General features: G+C 43.5%; 1 protein-coding gene across 9 annotated transcripts in view; it reads right to left on the reverse strand.

Annotated features, from left to right (window-relative positions):
• The window catches only part of LIFR (LIF receptor subunit alpha), a 478,307-nt gene extending 463,069 nt beyond the window's left edge, over window positions 1–15,238 (reverse strand). For 3 of the 9 annotated variants that reach the window (XM_069221314.1, XM_069221272.1, XM_069221277.1), the window contains exon 1: window positions 15,106–15,238. The gene's annotated coding sequence lies outside the window, so the exon portion shown is untranslated. The remainder of the gene's footprint in view (window positions 1–15,105) is intronic. The other 6 variants (XM_069221290.1, XM_069221318.1, XM_069221281.1 and 3 more) reach the window with 2 other exon arrangements.
• Window positions 15,239–16,035: the final 797 nt, after the last annotated feature.

Raw genomic sequence — 16,035 nt, forward strand, 5'->3', positions numbered from 1 at the left:
CCTCATTAATATTAATGAGGTGGGTCGCAGTTTGCGACCCCATTGCGAGTATGGGCACTCACGGGGATGGTGGCCTGCTGGAGACAGCAGACCACCATGTCCGTGACTGCTTTTTAATAAAGCAGTTTTTTTTTTTCTATCTGCAGCTCGTTTTCCTTAAAGGAAAACGAGCTGCACTTAGAAAAAAAAAAACGAAACCTTTTGTTTCGGTATTTTTCAGAGCAGGCAGTGGTCCATAGGACCACTGCCTGCTCTGAAAAGTTGTTTTTGTGATCATTCACAAAGGGGAAGGGGTCCCATGGAGACCCCTTCCCGTTTGCGAATGGGTTACCATCCACTTCAAGTGGATGGTAACTGCGAGTTCATTTGCAGCATTGCGAGTCGCAAATAGGAAGGGAACACCCCTTCCTATTTGCGAGTCGCAAATGCATTTTGCGAGTCGGATCCGACTTGCAAAATGCATTTCTGCATCGCGGAGAGGCTTTTGCGCCTCGCAAACTGCGTTTTTCGCCGTTTGCGAGGCGCAAATCCTTTCCTACATCTGGCCCTATATGCCCAAGCGCTTGTGATCTGGCCAGCTTCACTGTAAATTCACCTTGGTTACCGCTGGTTGCATTATATTTTAGGCACTTTTATTCATGTGGCCCGATGGTCTAAATGTTGTTTTTATTACGTTTTACAATGGCTATTTTGATAGGGATAGCACTGCCAGCTTTAAGTAGTTACAGACTGCAGAATGGCTACTTTTCCTGTTAATCACCATGAGATATGATCGCATTTCCACAAAGAAGACAAGCTTTGCAAAGGTAGACCTATTTGGTTGCCAATACTTATTCTGTTTAACATCGGTAAAAAGAAAAAAAAGAAAAAACAGAGAAGAAATACTTACTATAATGGCAAAAAACAAAGTGGTGCAACTGTGAAGCAATCAGGGGTGGAGAGGAGAATTAAGCAGTAATAAGCCACGGGGGCAGTTTGGGGGGCGGGGGCAACAGAGAAGATGAGTACGGGGTGTAAACATGAAAACAAAAGAGACAAAGCCAAGCAGGACAGGAAGGGGCGAGGGGAGGGAGCAGGTATGCTTGGGGGTCCCTTACCAAGAGCACAGGGGATGGGGATTTGAGGGGGGTGCTAAACAGCATCAGCAAAAGGCACTTGCAAAAGTCATTCGCTCTGCAATGGTATCGCCAAAAGATGAGACCAGATGGCTTTGCCAATGCTTGTTATCGCTAAGGACTGATTAATTCATTAACACTACCATGCGTTGGAAGCACGCTCAATAATGAAGCAGATCCATCAGGGAGTGACTTCCAGTTTCATAGCAGTGCCTACGAAGTGCATGCGCAAGAGCCCTCTCAATCAGTCCCCTACATTCTATCAAAATATTAGGCCACTCAGCTGGGCATCCGCCTGCATCACTCACAGGGCTGGTAATTTCAGACAGATAACCATGCCCATATTAGGAGTGTCAGAAGGATATTTTGCTTGTCTTGATGCATTTTGCTTGCATCAAGACAAGCTAAGTATCAGAGACGGTCTCTTTTTTTGTACCCGAAAAGTATTTTTACTTCCTTCCTCCAATAAAACCCCCTAATTCTCATCAAATACGTTGATAAATAACAACCACCCTCTTTCGGATGTACAATATCCTGCATCATTGTTAACAAACGTCGTGGAGGTCATACCCACAGGAGAGAAAGTCCCCAGCAGCTCGGATCTGAAAAGTATTGGAACTCAAAGTAGCCATTCCACGGTCCCCCGCCTTACATTTTCGCGCGCATGGATTCTAGGATGGAAACCCCCCAAAACATAACAAGCAAGTGGCCACGTGTCATGTGAAGATCACTTAATGGTAACTCTTAACACACTATGTTGCTTCTATCAGGAATTCCCACATCTCCGACAGACTCGCTTGTCCCAAACCATGACGTCCGAGTGAAGCTTTCCCTCTGTTCTGGTTCATAAAAGGGCACCCTGTCGCCACCCTGCAGGCAAAAGTGGCCCATCCCACACACAAGAAAAAAAAATGGGGGGTGGTGGAAGAGAAGGAAGCAATGTGTCAAGGATGGGAGATACATATGTCATTCAATGCTTTATCGAATTCACAAAAATGTAATCAAGGTTACATTTCCATTCCTAACTTGCAGGCTCAACCCCCCTCCCCCACTGAGTCATTACTGAAAACTGGGGACCTAATCTGTTATTGTTTAATTTTCTAAGCAGTCGTAGACCACAGGTTGGGAACCACTGGTGTAGTGCATTCATAAAAGAATTTAGATTACATGTTTGTATTCACTAAAGTTGACTTTTGCTAGAATAAAACCTCACATGCCTCTAGACAAAGCAAGGAATGTGCGACAGTTAACAGCAGGAAAGCAGGTAGGCTAGAGAGGGTACTGCCAAACGTGAAGGAGTGCTCCAAACTGGAGGCTGAGTTGGAAAAAAAATGAAGTAAGCAGTCCACCTCTTGTGCACTTTAAGGGTGGATTCACAGAAATGCCAGAAATACATGCAGGTGTGCGACTGGGCCTTCTCAAGATTTCCACCTTTAATCCTCTTCTCAAATGAAGCTTTGCAAAAGCAATGACAAAACAAAACATGCACTGGCAAAGTCAGAGGCCTAGCAGCCAACACCATAGCTGTTGACTCTGCCAATGCTTGTTTCAAATCTGGAGTGTGGAACTTTTCCAAACTCTATAATCGGATTTTCGAAGTCCGCCTTACATTTTATTTTTAGATTTACAGCAACATTTGTTAATTCGAATACACTATATGTAGAGCTGAGATTCCTTTGAAAGGCGACAGTGATAGTTGTAAATAAAAAGTTCACAAAAATCAGTTACAATAGCATAAAGTTCTGTGTTATTGTAAAAACTCGGAGGGATACTTTTCTTGTACAAGTGTGCAGTAAGTGGTCCAGTGAGCCAGGTCACAGAGTGCTATCCTTTTCTGACACTGAAACAAAGATGCAAAAATATGTTTTTCATCGAAGGTTCCAGAATATGCATCAATGTTTACAAATGTACAGGAAAAGGAATTTGCTTCGTGTTTTTTTTTATACCCCACACAGGGCTTAATTTGAGATGGTGGTGCTCACATGCACTCATTTTTGGGGACTGGACCTTATTTTCCCTCAGATATTTACTCAGTGCTTGAGAGGGAAAATACATGAGGCGGAAAAAAGAAGGAAAGGTGAGTCAGAAAAACCGTTCCAAAGAGAGACAGCAGGGCCAGCAACAGAGATAAAGGGACAGGGAGTGCCTGTAAGTGGATTAAGAAGGCACGAGGAGGGTTCAAGACTCAGCAGCCTTGGTATTCGGCGCGCGGACATGTACTAGCACCAGCCAAGGCTTCTGGGCGGAGCTTGGGGCACCATAATGCACCGACACCACCTCTCACTTGTGAGGCAAGTGTACGAGTATTAGTGACAGAACTGACCCACTTATGTTTCATATTACTTCCGATTCAGTTTCTCCCTTAATTTCCTTTCGGTTCTTTGCTTTTCTGTCGATGACGCGACCAGTCAGTTGTGAATTCGGAAAAACAAACTTTTCTATAAAGAGATAATGGCTACGAGGTGAGCAGTCCAGAAAACGAAAAGGGAGGGTCAAGCCAGAGCCGAGCCTAGGATCCGAGCCCTAGCAGGGCCACAGGCTCTGTATCCCTTTAGAATGAGGCGTTTCACATCAGATGATAGCGCTGCACTGAGTGAACTTGATTAGAAGAGATATTTCTAAACATGAACTTAAAACCCTCGGGTCGCCCGCCTCCACCCTGGGGATGATGCTATTAGTGAACCGAAAGGCGAGGCCCGCACCCCGATGGGCCTAGGTGGATGTCATGCGCGGGGCAATAATACAGGCTATCAAGTGAGACATGGGAGGTACCTGCACAGTGCACACTCTGAGATTCTGTCTCTGAAATGTGATGATGAAGGAAAACTAGCTCCAGTGAAGGAACTGCCCAGGATAACACAACCTGGCAAACTGGGACACGCGTTTGCTGGTTTCACGTTGTGCAATTCAGCCACTAGGTCAGTATCTCTGTCTCGCATCCTTTTTACATCAAAGGTGCGCGCTCTGTCTTCAACAAATAAATACAAGTGTTAAATAAAAATAAGTGCTACTTGATAGAAGTAATTCACAAAAGAGGCATTTCTGAAAACAGAAAGGTATTCGAAGTTAACGGAAGGCAAGGCACTCTTTAATCTTGGTATCATTGGCTCCCCCACCTAAGGAACAAGGTAAATTAGGAGATGCTCAAAACCTCGGTGGGGCAATTACCCGTATTTGTAAAACAAAAGGCAGTTATGTGTTTTCACATCAACACAAGAGCAGAGCTCAGCTGCAGCCAGGCTTCCAAGCAGAGCTCACATTTTAGGCATCTTACATTTTTTATTACGTCCTAGAGGTGTGATGGCTGCCTGTCCTGCAGACAGTGTGAAAGGGCTCACAGAGGAACTGTTTGAAACAAACATTTGCAATGTAATGTGTCTCGCGTTTGCTCGAGTTAGAGCTTTTGACTTTTTAAATTCCTAACTGGACTTTTCTTGCCAAATAAATTGAAAATTAAAAGTAAAACAGTTGACATAAGCAAGTCAATTCAAAGCGCTATGGCCGCCATGAGGGCGAAGGAGAGACACAAAAAGAAAAAGAAGTTCGCTCGCAGTCAAACATATCTGGCTAACGTACAATTATCCATGCAACAGGGTCAGTGTCCAAGGCGGTAACAAAACCTCCCCCGAGGCGGGACAAACGTAGAGTATTTACCAATGTCATCAAAGGATTTTTTAAAGGCAAGCCCACCAACGGCTGAAAGTGATGGGCGTAAGGTGGGCGTGGTTAAAAGCCCACATAGATACTAACATGTCAGAAAAGCAGCGCTTGCGCGCTGCTATCCCCGACCTAAAAAAATGATCTGTGTTGTATTCCTCTTTCACAGAATTCACAAAAGTATTTGCTGCTGCTATTCTCCAAGGCCCAGCTCGGGGTAGCGCCTCTGCTTCCAACAGAGGAGGAAGTAGAGGATTGGAGTATGGGCTTAAAAACGTGGCACCAGGCAGAAGCCACGAGGGTTGGACTCGTTTAGGCCCAGAGTGTGCAACAGGACGTTGAATTGTGCCACAGCCAGGCCTCTGTCTCGTGCCTTCAGTGGCCCATCCATCTCTAAAGGGTATACACCACCATATACTCCATGTAGGCATAGAGTTTTTGAAAACTTACATTTCTTTTTTTCCTTGAACAGTGCCAAATTTTGTGTAAGTCAAGTAAAATGACCCAAAAGCAGGCTAGAAACGATCTATCAATGGCTACATACATTTCTAGAGACTTTCCCACTGCAAAAATAAATTGTGTTTTTCTTGATCAGGGAGTGTGGCTTGGGAGTTGCACAAGCCCTCGTGGTTGCCTTTTGTGAATCACAACTGAATTACGCAGCACGAAGTTGATGTTCAATGCCACACCCATTATTTAACCTTATGCCATATTACTGAAAACTACATTCCATAAAGGCGTTATATTTTTATAAATGTATAAAATATTTGCTTCTAATATTTGGATATTTTACTGCTAGTTTGTTGGTAAATTTGAAGCATTTTTAGACGTACATATTTGACAAACATAGGTCTGCTGTGCCTTCTTTGGAAATGCGTGTTCCAGCCTGAACATAACAGTAATGTGCCCGGTCATGAAACTGTCCATAAAGCTCTGTGGAAACGGCCGAGCTAGTAACAACACCAACAACCGTCATTCATGCAAAATATAAAATAGCTCTGTACGTTTTGGGGACATAGGTGGATTTATTGTTACCATCAGTTATTATGCGAATATTCTCCCAGTAAAAGGCTTCTAGAAACACTCATGGAAAATGACCGCTATGTATGATAATATCAGTACATTTCTCTGAATTTTCCACAAATGCTGCAATGCTGCAGACACACGAAAGATAGCAAAAAGTGCCAGCATCCAATGGGCCAACACTAGTTCTTGTATGTCTGCGTGTATGGTAAACAGCAGATTTAAAATGACCAACCAAGCTGTGGCTGTCTACAAGATATTTTCCAAAGTTGGGCACTATGATGATTAGAAGGCAGGGAACAAGGTGGTTAAGGAAACGGCACTGGAGTCAAGCAACCTGGGGACTCTTCCTGCACTCTGTATTTCGCCTCATGGTGTGATCATGTGCACCACAGTGTGGGAAGCTGCCTCTCTATGTGGTGCACTAAAAGTAAGTACACTGTGCAGAGTCCAGTGGATCCTGAAAGGATTGCAGAATCAGAAATAGATAGGTCTAATGCTCTGTTTGTGGTAGTGTGGGCGAGCAGTTCGGCTTATCAAGGAGTCGTGTTAAGCATTTGTTGTATTCAAAGAGGTAATAAATGAGACACACATTTAAATGATAAATCCGGGACCAAATTAGGAAAATAACATTTGCTTTCATATATGCTTTGAACCAAATAACTTTGTCATAAAATAAGCAGTTTTTAAGTTAAAATACTTTTCAGTTTCAAAAATTGACAGTGCAATTTTCAGAGTCTTCAATGTTAACCAATGGGAGGAAAACAAGAATGTAGTTTTGCATGTAAGTACTCGACTTACAAATCCAGTCTTCGGGGTTTTAGGTCAACACCAGGCACGGATAAAATCAGCACCAAGAGTGCATCTGCAGCAGCACAGGGGTGGCCGGGTGCAGAGATCAAATTTGGGATGGGGTGCCCAATGTCAACCAATTGAGACTGGGGTGAATGAATAGGCGCTGCTCACAAGTGAGTAAAGCGGTGTCAGGGGTTGATCTTCTGGGGTCGAGGCAAGCCCTGGTGGGGCCACAAGGCAGCATCAAACTCACACCCTCTGCGGCACAGAGGCGGCCGGGTGCAAAGTGCCAACACAGCATCGGGCACCCAATGCAAGTCCATGGAGGAAGTCGGTTTTAAAAAAAGGCTGCTGGCTCAGGCTAGGACACTCAACAAAGAAAACCCACAATTGCCCAGGTAAGTTCAGAAGCTGAAGGACTCAGGGACACCATTGGTCCAGCTCCCCAAGGTCCAGAGGCTCCGGATGCAGGGGTGTCCTTTCACTTTGGAGAACAGCTTACTGGGTGGTCACGGTCAGGGGGTGTCTTCGGATTGAGGCTGCAGGCTTCGAGGCAGAGTCCGGCAGGGGTCAGTCCATGGTGGACTCAGAATCACTGGGAAACCTTCACAGGACCGATGTGCCACTCGGGCTTTGGGCGTCGGGTGCAGAGGTGGGTCGGGGTGCGGTTTCACAGTTCCTCATGGCAGAGTTCTTTTTCTTTAAAGTTGGTTTCTTTTGGACACTTCCACTGTCCACAGGAGATCTTGTCTTTGTCGAAGTCCTCCCAGGGATTTGGGGGTCACTGGGCTGCAGGACGGGTCATCTTTGATACAGAATCGTTGAGGGTTGCAGACAGGCCGGTAGGGCTGGGGCCAAGTCAGTTGGTGTCTGCAGTCGTCTCTGCTGGTGCTACGCTGTAGTGCACAGCTCTTCTTAGGGCATCAGGCATCTGAGTTCTAGTGGTCAGGCGGGCCAGCTAAATACTGAATTTAAGGGTGTTACAGGGAGTGCAAGGTGGTAGTCAATGGGCTACTCACCCTTAGGGGGACTACACTCTTTTTATTACTACTTCCACTTGGAAGTGGGCATAACCCTAACCATCGTGGCCTAATTCCTTCCAAACAAGATGGAGGAATTTAAAAAGAAGTGTCCACTTCAGCTCGTCGTCCTTAGAGATGAGACTGGCATGAAGTGGGCACTCCTCCTAATTTATCTAATTTTCCCGCCTGTGGTGCCACCAAAAGTGGGGTCATGACAGGGGATTTGGTCATCTCCACCCTCTAAGGAGACCTAGGTCTCATTACAAAGGCGGCAACGCCTTTGAAGCTTCCCATCCTGGAATGTGTATCCTGCATGGGAGAGGAGGTAACACCTCTGCCCAGTATAAGGTTTTGTCTCAGGCCTTTGAGAGTGCTGGCTCTCACCGTGGGGGGCCAGAAACGTGTCTGTGGTGGCTGAACTGGTCAGGACCAGTCAGGCAGTACACTACTAGTTGGGAGGTTTATAGGTGGCACCCTCTGTGTGCATTTTTTAATAAATCCATCACTGGGGTCAGTGAGGGTTTCTAATTCTGAGATGTTTGATACCAAACATCCCAGGATTCAGAGATGCCATCATGTAGGTGGGGAACTCGTAGTGGCCAGTGTTCAGCACATGTATTTAGAATGCCCTCCTGCACACCTATGTCTGAGAATAAACAAAGATATAGCATAATAATAATATAATGCACCCTGCTGTAAGGCCTGCTAGAGGGGTGACTTACATACACTGCCTGCAGTGTTTAGGGAACATGGCACACTGGCTGGGTGCCATGTCGTGTTTTCAATTTTGGAAGCATCTTGTCACGCAGCCTGCAATGGCAGTCTGCATACGGTTGGTGCTGGGTCCCTCAGAGTGGCACAAAATGTGCTGTAGCTCTGAGGGCCCTCTTCAGTACCCATGACCTAGGTACCAGGGGTATCATTTACTAGGGGCTCATAGGGGTTTAAAGGCCTGGTCACTTGGGGATCAAGTAACCAGGTGTCTTGTTTAAGGGAAAGAACACTGGCACTGGGGACCTGGCTAGCAGGAGCCCAGTGCACTTCAGTCGAAATTCCACCTAAAAAACAGGCAAAAAATGGGCAGGATACTGCAACCAGAATCCAGCTCCCTACACACGGTGTAAATTAACGTATATTAGAGATCCTTTGTTGCAACAGAAGTGCGTAAAACCTTATTGTCTAAATTATGGTGCGCGTTTTTTATAGTGAAATCTTATTTGTGGATTTTGGGCACCCTTTATGATTCTTAGATTTTTGTTGGTCAAAATTAAAAAGTACGTTTGGCATGGTATTTGGGGATGTTTCAAATTGTTTAGAGATAAATCATATTGGATAGTAAAACACTATTAAATGAAATTGCTGCAACAAACATGCAATTGTGTTATGTAAGAGAACCCACCTCTAAGGAAATTGATTTAAGAATGTTTCGAAACAACATTCCAAGCAAGAGCTCAAAGGTCACTCCATTCAGTCCACCTTTCTCTATTCCTGCAGCGGGTCCATTCTGGGAAGTCTCAGAATGGTGCAGAGAAGAGGGTCAAGAAATAAGGTGCATCTTGGAACTGGACTAGAAAGATGGCTGACCAGTTCATTAAACTTTTTACCAGACTACCCCCGCGCTAGCATAACTTCCGCCCTAGTTTACTGCAGAGATTTTCTATCACTTTCACATTTGGTTTATTTTTTCCATAATCATAAAAAATACATCTCACAAGAGATTAAGGTGGTCATTCTGACCCTGGCGGTCTTTGACCGCCAGGGCGGAGGACCGCGGGAGCACCGCCGACAGGCCGGCGGTGCTCCAATGGGGATTCCGACCGCGGCGGTAAAGCCGCGGTCGGACCGGCACCACTGGCGGGGTCCCGCCAGTGTACCGCCGCCCCATTGAATCCTCCGCGGCGGCGCAGCTTGCTGCACCGCCGCGGGGATTCCGACCCCCCCTACCGCCATCCAGATCCCGGCGGTCGGACCGCCGGGATCCGGATGGCGGTAGGGGGGGTCGCGGGGCCCCTGGGGGCCCCTGCAGTGCCCATGCCACTGGCATGGGCATTGCAGGGGCCCCCGTAAGAGGGCCCCTACATGTATTTCACTGTCTGCTGCGCAGACAGTGAAATACGCGACGGGTGCAACTGCACCCGTCGCACAGCTTCCACTCCGCCGGCTCGATTCCGAGCCGGCTTCATCGTGGAAGCCTCTTTCCCGCTGGGCTGGCGGGCGGTCTGAAGGCGACCGCCCGCCAGCCCAGCGGGAAAGTCAGAATTACCGCCGCGGTCTTTCGACCGCGGAACGGTAATCTGACGGCGGGACTTTGGCGGGCGGCCTCCGCCGCCCGCCAAGGTCAGAATGACCACCTAAGAGAGCAGAGACACTCCACAGAAATTACAATTTATTAACTGCAGAGCCTCGAAATTTGTGTTACAAATAGCTAATTCCAAGTTGAAAAGGTTGCCAGTACATGCCGGTCAAACGCTTACCTTTGGAACTTACTGTGAACACTGATGGTTGAATCTTTATCAAGAAACAAAGTACACTGCACAGCCAACCTCACCTAAAAATACCTACATCTGCCTATTCTTCCCACACTCGGTGCACCTGTTCCCAGTTCAATGGTGTACTGACTACTGAGGGAACCAGACCCACTGATCAAGGCCTCTGAAGCTGTACTCTAAATACAGCACAAAAACGGACACAAATGATCCCTGTGAACTGGTGTCTTTTACACTCCACTGCCCAGTGCTTCTTCCTCGGTGAACTTCAAATCTACCGAAGTGAGAGACCATGCCGACTGGCCCGGCGGCATAAATGGAGAAGAGATGTATACATGTGGCCATGGAAGCATAATTGCAACAATTAGTTACAATGTAGTAAACCTATTCCGGGTGAGAACATATTTCCGTAAATTCGACCCACCCTTAACATCATTATATTTAATTTAATTTTATTACTTCTGTTTACATATATATCACTAACTACACAGATAAAACCTCCAACTAACTACATATATATTTATTTATTTACACACACAAAGGGAGAGAGAAAGAGTGTGTAAATATGCGGAGAGTGAATTGTTATTTATTACCGCTGTTGAGTATGGGAAGGTCCATTAATACGAGGTCAAGAAAAAGTAATAAATGGCATATTATACTCTCTTCATCTGCATATAGGGCTATTGGCATTTTATCATGTGTATGTTTTAAGAAACAGAGTAAACTAAAACCTGGAAGCAAGGGATTAAATCTGCGCAGCAGTCTGAAATCACACTCAAGACATATTGTGACTATTAAAAGTCGTTTTACTGTGTAAAGTGGTTTTTACATGAATTCTGTGAGGCAGTTTAAAGTGTTTCCCTTTTGCTGTACAGTGAGAATACATTAGAATTTGAACTTTGCACAGCAATAACATGTTAAAACATATTTGTTGTCACAGTTGCTCTAAATAAAATGTTTTTGGTTCACATTTATCGGCACTACTATAACACGCATATTATAGTTGGTCTGTTTTCTATTGTTTTGGCAGGAAAACAATCTCTCTTCACACGTTCATGTGTTTTATTATGTTAATTGTACTTGGGGGGGGGGGGGGTGAGGGAGTCCTCCACATAATCCTTAATGTATAAAATACATATATTTTGTTTTTAGATTGTGTATATTTGTTTTTGGTGGTATAACACCAATTAGCATTCGTTACATTTTATATGTGGACTTATTTTATCTCTCTAAAAATACACACACACAATTTAATATTATCATGGTAATTCAGTTTATATGATATATTTTGGCACCTCTATTCATTGTATATATTCATGTCTTTATTTTTTAACCTTAGAGTTCATTATAATGTTTAGTTGAAAACTACGTTATCCAGAATGCATCATTAGTGGCTTCCTGAATTGTTTGTATATAAGTAAAAATGGCAATGGGACTCACTACGGTGATCAAGACTCAAGGCGAGTTGAAACACGTTGGTGGCAATGCTAATGAAATAAAGGAGAACTAATTGGACTTGTGAAGTGCTGTGAAAATTCTTTGTTTTTTATATATTAACGTGGGTGGTCCCCATCGTCACAAGCACCGGCAGATGAGTGCCCCACTCGAACAACAGACTACCTCTGTTTTGATATATATATATATATATATATATATACACACACACACACACACATCACACACACACACACATATAGATATAGATATATATACATGTTCATGATTACACATACCCTTACTCTTTCATCTAGTTATCCTCAAAATGTCTTGATTGTCTATTTACTATTCAACAACATTTATCTTTTAAATTATTTACAAAATGTTCTTCAGTAAAAGTTAATATATTTTACTTCTGACAATTACATACACACAAACTAAATTACAGTATTTTGTACAACAGAATACAATGATTAATTTGGTGTAATATATAATGGCAAAACAACGTTATTGTAAAGAAATATTTTTAAAAAGTACGTTTTACAAAAAATATTGTTCACCCAGTGAGTGGAATCCTGAGTAGGGATTGGTTTTTAGTATTAATCTTATGTTCCAGTCATTCTTCCTCCACCTCTCCTGACTAAACCTCCAAATGATGTATGTAGGCAGCATCATCCCCTATGGGAATCACACTTGCTACCCATGCAACATTAAATTGTTCACCATTACAACTAAAGAATAGCCAAGCCCACCTTCCACCTCTTAGTGCAGTGAGTAGCTCTTAAATATTCAGGGTCTTGGTTCTCTGTTGTATGTACTCCACTAAAAGTCTGTCAACATTCCTGCACCTGATCTCTCTACCCTCCACACTTTGGTTCCTGGCCCTCTTCTCAAAACTATATTCAAGTTCTACTACAGCAGTGAAAACAAACATTAACAACGTGACAAAGTCAACTGGCCCTGGCAAACGAATGAACTGATTATGTTTTATTATTTTTTTCCTTCTGCAAGCATATTCCACAACAATAAAAAAATAAGCATGCCCAAAGCCAGCAGATCCTTCCTTTTTGATCTACTGGCTTTGCTAATAATTTTAGACGATGCTCTTTGCAACTGACCACCAAGTTATTTCGTAGGGGCTAGTATGCATGAATACTTATGCATGTATCAGCATTCGTGCACCATTAGAATGATGCAGCCGTCATTCTCTTATTTTTTAGTTATCAATCCAAGATGGCAGACACGATTTGGAATAGTAAAAACATAAAATTACATTTTTGCTCGTGTGAAAATGTATTTGACTTGTGGAGCTGGCAGCAAGTGTCAGCTGCTGGGCCTTCCAAAATTTTTCAAATTTAAAAGATTTTAAGGGAGATGAAGAAGAAGGAAAGTCATTGAATAAGAGGCAAGCAAGTGAAAGTGACAATAAAGACAATCAATGGTAAGCAGTGGAAGCGGTCTAGACCCACTCTATGTTTTTGGTATGTTGCACAAGAGGTATTATTATCACACTCATTTGCTTCTTCTTACTCAATGGTTTTCATTACTCTTTGTGTGCTTGCCCCGCCCATGGAGCATAGTCATGATTTTCTACCTGACATCATTCCTTTTTGGTTAAGCGCACCATGAGAGTGCATGTGTTTTCCAGCACTCTCCCAAATCTGCGTCTCTCTTCACCAAATACCCACACCATGTGATCTATTCTACATTTTGTGCTGCTTTTCACTTCCTCTCCTACCCAGCTTTATTTTGATTTTTTCTCCCTCACCCACTCCCCGGTTGCTTCTTGCAAAACCCACCTCTCCGTTGCCCTGCACCCATTTTATGCTACTATGGTCCCCCCTCCTTACAAAAAGCACTTATGCTCAACTTAAATTGCATGTTTTTTTTCTATTTTCCCATCCATCATATATATTTTAAAAAAAAGGACCCAGGTCATTTCACAGGTGCCTTTCTGATAAAATGACGCAGCCAATAGTAGCAGCTATTCTATTGTGCTTTCTCTTTTTATTAATAAGCTTTTCTGCAGTGCGCTGGTGTACTAATGCAGCATCCTGCCAACATTATGCCAGATACTGCCCTGCTACTGCAATTTCCCCTTTCCAGGCTTTAGGGTTCAAAGATCAGCAAATCTGTCAGGACACCACATTCACTCTACACCATTTCCTTTGCCTGTCATGAGCAGAAATCAAACGTGGTTCTTGTCCATGGATTTTGCTACAGTGTGCTGCTTGCCTAGTGAACACAAACTTCAAAATATGGTTTATATACGAAAACTACATTTGTCACCCGTTCCAGTTGTCACAAGACAACGTTATTTTTTGATAGAATGCCATCTGTATTTCATCCCATGTTGTTCAACTAGGGTTGCCACCTTTCTCTGAAGAAGAAAAAAAACATTGTTTCAAGTTTTCAGATTCTGGAGGGACCAGGAGCTGGTATCTGAAGAAGAATTTGAATAAAATCATGTACATTTTTTTTTTAATCATAACAATTCTGTCTCTCTTTTAATATTAATTAGGAATCGTTTGGACAGCGCCAAAACGTTATTTTCGCTTACGTTAGTTGTTTTATGATGAAATATCAAGGGGAAAGAAAAAACATTTTTTCAAGCCTTGACCCGAAAAATGCTGGCCAGGTCGGTAAAATACCGGTTGGGTAACAAAGCTAACTTCAATGACATGTTATATTTGTCTGACGGCAACACAATCTCCAATTTTGCCCCAAACTTTCACAAAAATGTTTTATAAGGAGAGGCACTGAACTATATTTTTTCAACGGAAAAAACGCAATTCCACTGACCAAGTAAAAAATAATAATGCAATTATACTCCAGAGAACAGGAGTAACCAGTTGAAAGATGTAGCTGAATAGTTCTCCCTGGAAGTTAATTACTTGATCAAACAGAAACGCCACCAAGATCACAGAGAACCGAATAGCATTGCATGCTCAAACAGCAAATGTCACTATGATCCCAGTTATCCTCTTTGTAATTGGTCAACTGGACTTTTTACCAGCAGAGGAAAAAAACAGTACAGTTCACAAAACTCCATAAAGCGTTGAAACTGTTTCCACGTGTTGCTCACCCCTGAACCCCAAACAAGCCAAAAACATCTCAACACATAAACAGGACACTTTTCTAATGCCCTATTCCCTAAAACGATTCAACTTTTCCACTCCACATTTAAATACATCCCATGGCGGACACTTGCTTAGCCAGAGTGATTACATCAGTGCATAATCCCATATGGGAACACTGCCGTGAAGCCACAACGATGAAAGCAGAAAGGAAAGCCGAGCTTCCCGGGCGCGCAGGCAAAATACGATGTACTGAGGTGTTTCTATAGTATGAGGCTTCGTGAAAAACCGCAGCAATTTTCGTCCCGCTCCTCCATAAACATGATGTGAAAAATCAAAACAAACCGCGGCCGGGTGCAATTAGGGCACTTGGAAATTCTGCCAGATGAATCAGACCCCGAGAACTGGAAGCCACGTAGGGCAAGGGTCGCCCACGGCTACGTACCTAACACCGACATAATTCAGACACAAGCGAAGCGTGAGAAGATCTTACCTGCAAAGGGCCCTCTCCCAGCCGCTCCTCCCTACTGAGCCGGCGACCGCACGGCCATGTTCTCCCTGCAACAGCTCCAAAGACGAGCCTATGCGTTTGTCCCTGCCAGGAAAAGAGGAGTGGTGCACTGATTCCCATGTCCCGCAACTGCAGAAGAGTAGTGCCACCTAGCGCCTCTGACGCACACTACACCCAAATCCACTCCTACTTTCTCCATTCCAATACCTGTGGCTGACAGATGAAGCGGACGTCTCAGCGTGCGTCTCCACGGGTAACTTTGCCCTATGTGTTCAAGTGGACTTCTCCCATCCATGGTAATAACGCACCCGTTTGTAAAAATAATCGACCCTGAATACGTTTTAAAAAATCACACTTATAAAAAATGTTTTATACGGGTTCAAATAATTCCGCACGGTAAACCTAATAAAACTGATGCACGCGTTGATTTTTTCCTGACTGGACATTTGAAACATCCGAGTTTTCTGCAATAAAATTGTTGAGGTTAGACAGTTATTTGCACGGTCGATTCACTCAAAAGGACTGCATGCGCATCGATAGTGTTTTGTGTATGTTATAAATAAATATATAACATATGTGCACGTATATTTATAAGAATAGGACACCTGAAACTATTATACGAAAAATTATTATAATAATATAATGTATTGATTTGCACAAGTAAATTATCTAAATATTAGTTTATTTGTTCGTGTTTTTTTTAAACATATTAAGGTAAATATATCACTTATATGGGTATATAGTATTTTTAAATAAATTTGAAAGGGTAGCAAGGGCTTTTAGGGTTCAGAAATGGGTAAGGATTAAGGGTAGCAGAGGTGTTGCAGGGTGTCAGGGTTGGATAGTCTAACAGGGTAGTACAGCGTTTTTGTAGTTGAGGGATGGTTAAGGAATAGGGGCTAGCAAGAGTTT

This window comes from Pleurodeles waltl, chromosome 1_1 (assembly GCF_031143425.1).
Source record: "Pleurodeles waltl isolate 20211129_DDA chromosome 1_1, aPleWal1.hap1.20221129, whole genome shotgun sequence".
In the NCBI taxonomy this organism is placed as follows: domain Eukaryota; kingdom Metazoa; phylum Chordata; class Amphibia; order Caudata; family Salamandridae; genus Pleurodeles; species Pleurodeles waltl.